This window comes from Amborella trichopoda, chromosome 2 (assembly GCF_054954075.1).
Source record: "Amborella trichopoda isolate Santa Cruz 75 chromosome 2, AtrichopodaSantaCruz75HAP2 v2.0, whole genome shotgun sequence".
In the NCBI taxonomy this organism is placed as follows: Eukaryota; Viridiplantae; Streptophyta; class Magnoliopsida; order Amborellales; family Amborellaceae; genus Amborella; species Amborella trichopoda.
The window spans coordinates 44,415,869-44,425,879 of NC_142337.1; the positions used below are offsets into that span (position 1 = coordinate 44,415,869).

The window sequence follows — 10,011 nt, forward strand, 5'->3', positions numbered from 1 at the left end:
CAATATAATATTCAAATGGATGTAAAGATCATTAGTGGGTTGCTTAGATGACGCGACATGCTTAAAGATCACAGAGCGTGGGAGCAGGAGCTTCTAGTCTTTGATCGGACACACTATTTGGCTGCAGCATAAAAAAAATTAGAAATTACTCAAAAATGTATTTTAAAGAAGGAAAATAGATGATACAAGGAATCAATCTTGTAATTTATGTGTAAATTACTAAACGCTCTCTCTTTACCCCTCAAAAAAAAGAGTAAGAAGTTATGTGGGGAATTGTCCCACATTGCCTATTTTGATGAGCATGATTTAAAAGCAACAAGGCCCACATTGAACTTGGGTCGTATCATGCTGCAGGTATCATCAAGTAATTCACGGTACATTAAAATTTGGATAAATATAAACTTATTTTTTGTTTTGCTACCTATTTTTTTAAGAGACGTAAGGATCTAAACTGGTTTTGAGGGTATAAAGTCTCTATATTTTCTGTTTTGTTTTTGCTACCTATTTCTTAGGAGACTCAAAGATCTAATGTATTATTGACCTCCACAACTTATGAAATGACTCCCTTCCCTCAAAACTTAGCCTCCATTTAATCCTGTTAACCTATGCCCTCTCTCTGTATAAACTCAATCTCTCACTTCTCTCTCTCTAAACTCCATCTTTTGCTCTTTTGTCTCTCTAAACTCTGTGTCTCTCTCACTTCTCTATCTCTCTCTCAAATTCCCAAATCGTAGAGACCCTTCTACATCTCTTTTCTCCCTCTCTAATACCCAAATAGCGTAGACCCACTCTCTGTCTCTCTCTTCCAAGCCCTAGTCCGATTTCCTCAAAAAAAAGCCTCCAACTTCTCTGCACCTTTTAATCGCATGTTGCTCTTGTTCAATTCAACTAATAGAACCCTAGCTATCAGATCAGCTCTAACTTCTCTTGACTCAAAGCAATCTTTTTTTTTGAGTACTCAAAGCAATCTTTTTTTTTGAGTACTCAAAGCAATATTTTTTGAGTAACTCAAAGCAATATTTGAGTACCAAATATTGAACATAATGGTACTCAAAGCAATATTTCTCTCAACTCAAAGCATTCCAAGTAAAAATGTAATAAATGTCCATAGTGCACTCAAAGCAATATAAACCTAATGGTACTCAAAGCAATAAAATAAAAATATTTTATTGGACCATGCATGCCACTTCTAAAGCGCATTGGTAGGCCTCTATCATCAATTGCCACACTGGCCCATTATATGCGTAGTTAGCTTTTCTCACATCTCACATGGTATATAGCCATTACAAAAGTCCATGTCCGGGGCATTACATAATTAAATCTCACACTTCACCATTATTGTTTGACAATGTATGGTTAGAATGCATCTCACACATTGTCATGCCCATGTCACGTCATGTCATGCTTGCCGTGGATCGACCATATAACCCTTAGCCTACTGGTTCTGGTGGTCCATCAATTCCAACGATCAAGCAATCTGTTCACATCATCTTTCTCAAAGTCCCACACCAATGGCCTTTGCTGCTAGCCCACTTGTGCACACGTGCTGAGCCTCATGTGCTCCACACCTCACCAACCTTGCCACCCATCGAAGGTCTGTCAAGGTTATGGGTACTCCTTCATATAGGTTTGTTCGTTTAAAGAACTTGTTTGCCTTGAGCGATAGCTAAATCCTCCATTGTAGGACAAGTCCGTTACAAAATTTGCAGGTCTTTTCTACTTTTTCTATCAGTGTTGTGTGCCTCATTTTGTCTGTAGGCATGATGCTAAAATAGGAGTCTGACAATAGGCATCCATTCAACATTCATTGTTCGTATGACCTTGTTTATTGGGTTGGAGCACCTAGGTTTTTAAGATTTGGTCTTCCTTGACCTCTTCCTCTTCCCCTTTGACCATGTATCCTTTCTGGTGTGGTGGCTGCAAGAAAGCAGGACTTTGTGAGGCATATAAAGCACACAAGGAGAGGGGAGTCTTCTGGGACTACTATACGACTTCTAAACTGCCTCTAGGACCCACACTTAACTAAATAAGTGATGATTTTTATGTTGCATTATTGAATAGCATTATCGGTGGCGAGTTTGAACTTCAATGGATTGTTGAATCTTTCCCATATTTCTCTCATTATACTGTGTAATGTTCTTGAAGTGTTATATACTACTGCTTGTGGTTAGCTATATTCTGTTGTAATAAATGCATTTCTGGACTGTTTTTCTTGGGGATCCTATTCTTTCATGAGAATTCAACTTCCTTATTTTTTTACCATACTTTTAAATGTAATATTTACTTGGTAATTTGGGATTCCTTATCTTCATATAGGCTACGACAATATATCATCTCATGCTTCAAACTGTGAATTAGTAGACTCAGGTTGCAATTTTCTTTGATTGACTTACCTCAATTTGTATCTAACTTCTTGAAAGATATATAGCATGGGGCCACGAGTTTGGTTTAGTATGGTGAGAATGATCCAATTGATGAGCAAGGGAAACAAGGTTATCTGATCCCATGACAGGAGTTTGAGGTACTTCTTAGCCTAAAAACAAATCTTGGACTAAGGTATGATATATTGTTTTACAATTTGGAAGCCACGGCCTAGGTGGCTGGGAAGAGGGGTTAAGAAGAGGTGGGAGAAGGGGTTGGGGTGGGGGTGGGGGATGGTGGGTTGGAAGAGATAAGAAAACCACCCTAATTAAATTTATTTATCAAATAGTTAAAAACTTATTTTTAGTGTATTTTGCATGTGTTGTGTTATACTCTACTATGCATAGATGACTTTAAAACATAGACGTGGGGAGCGTTTTCTTCTCTTTATATTGATTGTGTTTTTTTTTGTTGGGGGGGGTTATTGATTCTCGAAATCTCTCTCTAGTAATCCTGGAGTTGAAGCCTAAGTGGAGCTCGCTTACCCCATCAAGGGATCTTGATCCTTGACTAACAAGGAATATTGGATGGGGATTGAGACCTCAATGAAAATGGGGTAGATCCTTGGTTGATGAGATCTTGATCCTAGGGGGAGTTTGAAAAGTCTTTGAATTTTGAACATGATGTCTTTGATTTGTTGATTTTTTGTTTTCTGACAAATTTCTAGCTAATGACTACTTGTTGTCAATTTTCACTTTCTGATTTCATAGTCATGTCTTAGATCAATGGTTGAAAACTGCACGCCAACTTGGAATCAACCAAGTAGGCTTGGATATGGGGGTCTCTCATCTCAGATAGCCTCAATTTGGGGAATCACCTGGCTTGCCAGAATTGGGTAGTACACCATAATCATCACTCGGTTCGTTGTGAGTACAAAGGCGATTCTTGGCTTTGGTTAATATAATGGCCAACAATCTAATTTTCTCAACTTTTTTATAAGAGATTCAAGCTATTGAGTTGGGCGAACAAAAACAATATACCTATAGAATTAATGTAACGGAGATGAAAATGTTGAGATAGATGAGTAACAAGACAAGAAGGGATAAAATTCGAAATGCATCTATTTGAGAGAATTTAGACGAGGCACCAATAGGCAATAAAATGAGAGACAGTAGACTTAGGTGTGGTCATGTGTGGCTCCGACCAAGTACAACACTTGTTAGGAGGTGCGAGTAAGTTCAAGTAGAAAGACTTAAAAGGGCAAAGGGTAGGCCCAAAAGGACGTGGTTGGAAGTAGTCCGAAAGGATATGGGGACTTATGGCCTCACTGAGGATATGACCTTTAATAGAGCAGAATAGAGAATCATGATTCATGTAGTTAATTGGGGAAAGACAAAAACGATAATGAATCAGGCTATTGAGTTCTCATTAAGTAGTGCATTAAAAATAAAATAATACACACACATATACATGCATATGTTACTTAAAAAGTTATATTATTTGAGCATAATCAATATAAAAGTAAGGTTATGAAAATACTATGCTTGCATGCGAGGGCCTATGTAGGTACACAGGTGGTTGTTCCACTAATCATCTACAGTAACCAAAATAAAAGAATACTCTTTCAAATATCTTCCTCAGCAACCCCCATCACCTTCTAAATGGGGTGGTTCGTTCTCACTATCCTTCATGTGCAAGACCTTCACCAATGGATCGAATGCTTGGAGGGCGTAAATGGTCCCATTTGAAAATAGAGGATGCTAAGCACTATTAGACAGTTCCCCTTTGCATGCTCGGACCACATGCTCTTGGTCCATCTTTTAAACACAAACATGGCCTTAAGCTTGTCTTTGTGGGCCAATCTAGACTGAAGTGACGAATAACAAGTGGCAAATCTATTCACCCCAAGCCTCATCAATCCTGATTTCTCTATGAATTTCATCATAGCTAGGCTTGGGTGTGGATTTATATGAAAACAATGAAGACCCTTGTTTTCTTTGTTGTGCTAATCACTTTCAACTTATCACTTCAAGTGTGAGGTCAATGCAATGTGCCATGCAAGGTGTTTAAGATGTGTACCTTTTCTCTAACAATAGATTCGTAGCAACCATATTGGTTGCAACTATATCTTAAACTACTTCAATGACTAACTGCTCACCCACCTCCTCTATTCACTAGTCCACTACTAAAATATGAACTTTGTATTATTTGTTTCCCAAGATGCTTCAATTGATTTAAAAAACATTGCTCCATCGGACCATTCATCATAAAATTTGTGATACTTCTTCCTCTCCTATTAGTCCATGAACCTGTCATTATTACAACCCTGTAATTCAATATGCATTCTTGTTGGGCCTTTAAAATACTTATTTGTGAGCTTCAACTCTTTCTTAAGTAAGGTCCTCTTGAACTCATAAGTTAGGGGCCTTAAATCCAAGTCCAAACTACCCCATTACTTCCAATATAGCTTGGAAACTCTTCAAGTGAGGAGTATTAAGAGAAATGCTAGCTTGATATATTCATCAAGCCACCATGTCTCCCTTCTTAAAGCAGTTCCTATATTAATATGCTTCTTACATCTAACTACATCCTTGGTGTCGAGGGGAAAATAAGAATCAAGAGGGCCTTTTACTCAAGGTTTCTTCTGTGCAACCTCCATTGCCCACTTGTTTTAGATCCTACCCCATGCTTCCCTTCCTCAACATTGTAATATTCATCGTAAGAGAAAACTAGGGTTTCACTCAACTCCGTTACCCCAAGGTCGCTGCCCTGGTTCCTACCCTTGCTGCTTGTTGGTTACTGCTGCCTCTAGTACGCAATGGTCTCTGCCGATGCTAGTTGAAGCCCCTGGTGCTCGCTGATACTGCCGTCGCAGGTTGCTGCCCTCACCATTCGCTGGTGGATGCCGCCGCTGGTTGCTACTCCTATCTCCATACCTATCGCTCGAAGGTGTTGCGCTCTATTTAGATCAGTTCCTCCTCTCTTTTCTATAGTTCCCTCCTCCCTCCTTCCATCTCTCTCTCTCCCCATTCCTTCGTTGATTTGTTGCTCTGCTTCTCTTCCCGCTCTCTCTCCTTTCTCTTCTCCTTCCGTCTTGTGACCAGATCTTCAATTTCCTCTCTTTCCTCGATTCATCTTTTTGCTCTTGTAGATCTACATCTTTTTCTTTTGGTTAGATCATTGTTTTTCTATTTGCCTTTTACTTTTTTCATTTCATGTCGTCCTTTCTCCCCCTTTTTTGGCCTCTTCCTTTTCCCATTCTTCCCCTTTGGTTTCTAACTGTTTTCCCCGTTGGGTTTTGCGGCTTTTAAAAGCCTATAGAGCTTGTAAAATGATAATTTATTGTGGAATATGTATTTTCAGAGGGAGTATGTGTTGCTTTGAGTACCAAAAAAATAAAATATTTTCTTGGTATGCAATAAACTGTTCAAATCCAAGTGGCATGCATGGTTCGAATTTTGGTATTTTAGTGCAATTTTTGGGCCCATTTGAAGAAATGGACTGAAATTTTGTTTGTAATACAAGCATGAAGTTCAGAATTTTTTACACAAAAAAGTCTCACAAGTTTAGGCTGCATTTTGAGAATTTCAGTCCAAATTTTCTTGAAACTTCGACATTCTTCTTTTTTATTTTTCAGAAATTCTCCTCCATTTTTTGGCACACTTTAGCTGAGTTCACCTAAATTTGTAGAATTAAATTGCATATTTTGACTAAAACTTCTTAGAATCTTGTATGTTTTTTTCCATCGATCTCAATTCGGAATATAGGACCATTATGGGAGTTTCAGTTTTTGCAAGGGATTGAAACTTATTATAGCTGAAATTTGAAATTGAGAAGCAAAAATACAAAAGTTTAGGACAATAAAATCAATTGTACTACTGGTCTAGTGTAATACGTTTGATGGCTTTTTTTCTGTCAATTCACCATTTTTCTTCAAAATTTTGGATTAAATTTTGTTGTCTCATAGTATACTTTCTCTCTCTCTATCAAAGTTTCTAGCGGCTGCTCATTGCAATTACTCCATTGATGTTAGTTCTAATCTTGTAGGAACATTGAAGGACTTTGGAGAAATTGTGAAACTCATCTCACTTCAAATGATCTACTTGCATCTCAAGAATATCTTACGATCAAGCCCAAACCGATGATCATTCAAGATCACAAGAACATCCTAGAGAGAAACGATGGGAGGGTGGATCTCTCCTCTTTGGATATTTGGGTATTAGAGAGAGATCAAATGATCTACTTGAGGAATCAATCAGCAGCATCTCAAGAACATCTTAAGATCAAGCCCGAACCTATGATCATTCAAGATCGCAAGAACATGCAAGAGAGAGACGATGGAAGGGTGGAACTCTCCTATTTGGATATTTGGGAATTAGAGAGAGAGAAGAGATGTAGAAAGGTCTCTACGATTTGGGCATTTGAGAGAGAGATGGGTGAGAGATACAGACTTTAGAGAGAGACAGAGGAGGGACTGAGTTTAGAGAGAGAGGCGGCATAAGTTAATTGAGGCTAGGTTTTGAGGGAAGGAAGTCATTTCATAAGTTGTTGAGGTTAATAATACATGGTCAGAGGGGTTTAGGGGATTGGAAAATAGAAAATATAGAGACTTTATGCTCTTAAAAATAGTTTAAATCCTTGTGTCTCTTAAAAAATAGGTAGCAAAAATAAAAGGTATGGAGATATTTACCTTTAAAATTTAGTACTTTTGGATCTTTCAAAAAAACATTGTTCGGGTTCGGTGATGTTATATTGTGATGTCATTATAGTATTATATAATTACTTTAACTTTTATAATTATAATTTAATTTTATATTATACAAAATCATTTGAATATTCTGGATCTGTCCGTGTGCTACATTGAAAGATGCGTGGAGGTAGACCATCTAGTAACATAAGCGCATCAAGATATCAACGCTATCAAACATGGTATTTGTTGTTGTTCTGATGAGAAAAGATGTATTGAGAGAGAGAGAGAGATTTTAAGGAACTGTGAAGCAGAGGGAAGTTTCATTCTAGAGTTTGTTCTAGACTGTGAAGTAAATGCTTTTCATTGTAGATGGAAGTTCCTCTCATTGCGAGGAAAGCCTAGAAAATTCCAGAATCACGGCATAGGACAGTCGAGGTCGATCATTATCCCAACAAGTGAAGATAAGGAGGGGGAGAACAGAGAATTTCAAGCAAATAGTGTAGAGAGAGAATGGAGAAGAGAGAGACAAGAGATCCTTGATAGAGGCATAGGGATGGAGAGTGTGGTGGAAAGGAGAGACCCCTGCCAAATTATTTCCTTAGTTGAGAGAGTGACTTAGATAATGATGTTTGGTCTCTTCGATTGCTCAAGCATCGTTAATGACGGGTTCCAAAAGGAGTTACAGTGAGTCTGTAGAATATCCTCTTCCTTCTTCAAAATCAGGTAAACAAAGTCCCTTTGTTTATTGAGAGATACAGTGTGCTTTTTGTTAGAGAGAGAAGAGGGTCTTATTTCAAAACGGTGTTGACAAGTTAAAGAGAAAATAGAATCTGTGGGAGAGCAAGAACAATGTAGTGGGTCAAAAGGGGAAAGGGGTTTGGACTTGAGCAGGAGGTATTCCAATTTGTTTGATAAAAAGTTGAGGTTGTTGCTGCTCTTCAATGGCTACTATGGGTAAAGGGCAAGTAAAAGGTCACTCATTGTTTGAGTGTTCACCTTTGAGAGAACTCCTTTTCATCGAAGTTTGAGTGAATATTCAACACTTATGGGGAAGAGAGGAGTGATGGAAGAGGAAGAAGCCAAGGAGGGAGTAGAGCATCCCTCGTATGCTCAGATTCTTCGCTCCTTTACTAGGTTTGACCATCTTGTTGATTCAGTGATTGTAGTAGGTGATAATGTTGTCAAAGACAGAGTTCAACCTATCCAATTCAGTGTTTTGGCATTTTTTCTTCGTAAAGGTAGAAACATTGCGGCTTTTCAGAGATGGGTGGACAAATCCTAGACTTTGACCCCTAGCCTATTTAGAAGTATCCCAAGTGATAAAATATGTTTTCTTGGATTGAGCAATGAAGCAACCAAAGTGATAAAACAATTTTTTTGGAGATTTCGAGATGTGGAGTTGATAGCTGAAAAATGGGTCCCAGCAATGGAAAAATATTTCATTAAACTCAGATTTGCATATTTTTCAATGAACGGTATACCAGTTATGGTCGATGGAAGTTTTTAAAGAAATTGCCAGTTTATAGGGGACACTGATTAAGATTGATTGGACAAAAGTATCGTATCACTCGTTGATATTTCAAATAGAGAAAAAAGAAGTCAAGAGTCCTACCTCTTGTATTATGAAAGTTGGTCTTTTCGATTTTCTCTTGACCTTTAAGGAAATCAACTCCATACAAGACAATATCTACCAAAACAATTATGTCCGTACTTTTGTTGGATCGAATGTCCCTAATCCCAATGAAGCACAAAGCATGGGGATCTTTGTAAACAACAATGGTTGGCCTGGTATGACAAGCAGAAAAATTCAGGAATTAGATGCATCTCGAAGCAATCCTGGCCGCTCATTGCAATCAAGAATCACTTTCATCGAGAAATGCATTATTCAACGGTGGATAGTAAAGTATTGTGCCAACAAAAATATGAATTTTAAATCTCAAAATTCAAATGAAAAGTTAGCTCCCATCTCCATCCAAAATATATTTGTTGTACTCAAAGGTCTACCTAGCTGTGTTGTGGACACGAGTTTGGAAGGATGCCACCCAATATTGGAAACGACGGTGCATGCAACGAAATATCAGGTTTGCCATCATGAAGCAGTGTCTTCTCTAGTGTGTTTTTCGATGCTCTCCTTAACCACCCCCAACTGTCCCTTTCATCGGTAAAAGGTAAAGAAAAATCTCTGTGGGCATGGCTTATAAGCGGAAGATTTTGATGAAAATAGCAACTTCAAAACCTCTGAAATCCCCAAAGACAATTTATACCCAAGAGCCCAGCCATCACCCCTTGATTGCTTACAACTTGGAAGAGAGGCCCCTGAAATCTTCCAAATGTTGATGAAGGACATTTCCATTCCAAAGCAAGTTCTTACTCACATTAGACATTTTGATTGTATAGGAATCAAAGATGAAGGCCACGAAATTTCAGTTTACTATGCTAGTTTGGGGGAGGAGGCCAATGGACTTTGTTGGTTTTGGCTTATTAGGGGGTTTGTGGGTCATATGGTACTCGAGTGTAGTTCAGAAAAATGATTGTGTTTTAAATGAAAGACATATCTCTACTTTGTTTTCTGGCCATGTGGATGGTTTTAAGTGGTGTTTGACAAAGGTATATGGTCCCATTTGTGTTGATAAAAAAAAACAATTTTTTGATGAATTGAATGTTTTGACAAATTTCGTTAATTTTCCCTGGTGTATTGGAAGTGATTTCAATGTGATTCAATGGCCTAGTGAATTCTCAGTTAATCCTAGGATTTCTCCTTGTATGCGTATGTTTAATTCTTTTATTCACAATAATAAACTTCTGGATGTTCCTTCAATGGGAAGCTTACACTTGGTCAAACCGTGCTCTTTTAGACACTACCTTTACCTGTTTGGATAGGTTCTTGGTTACCAACTCCTTCTTAATAAGTTTCCATATTTTTGTGTTAAAGCCTCAGTGAAAATTGCCTCTAATTATGT

The 10,011-nt window shown here is 38.0% G+C and overlaps 1 long non-coding RNA gene across 1 annotated transcript; it reads left to right on the forward strand.

The window, feature by feature from the left end:
• Positions 1-4,948: 4,948 nt before the first annotated feature.
• LOC148783232 (uncharacterized) lies at positions 4,949-7,089 on the forward strand. The gene is made up of 2 exons (XR_016050622.1): positions 4,949-5,310; positions 6,409-7,089. It is a non-coding gene; the product is annotated as an uncharacterized LOC148783232 (long non-coding RNA).
• The last annotated feature ends 2,922 nt before the right edge of the window (positions 7,090-10,011 follow it).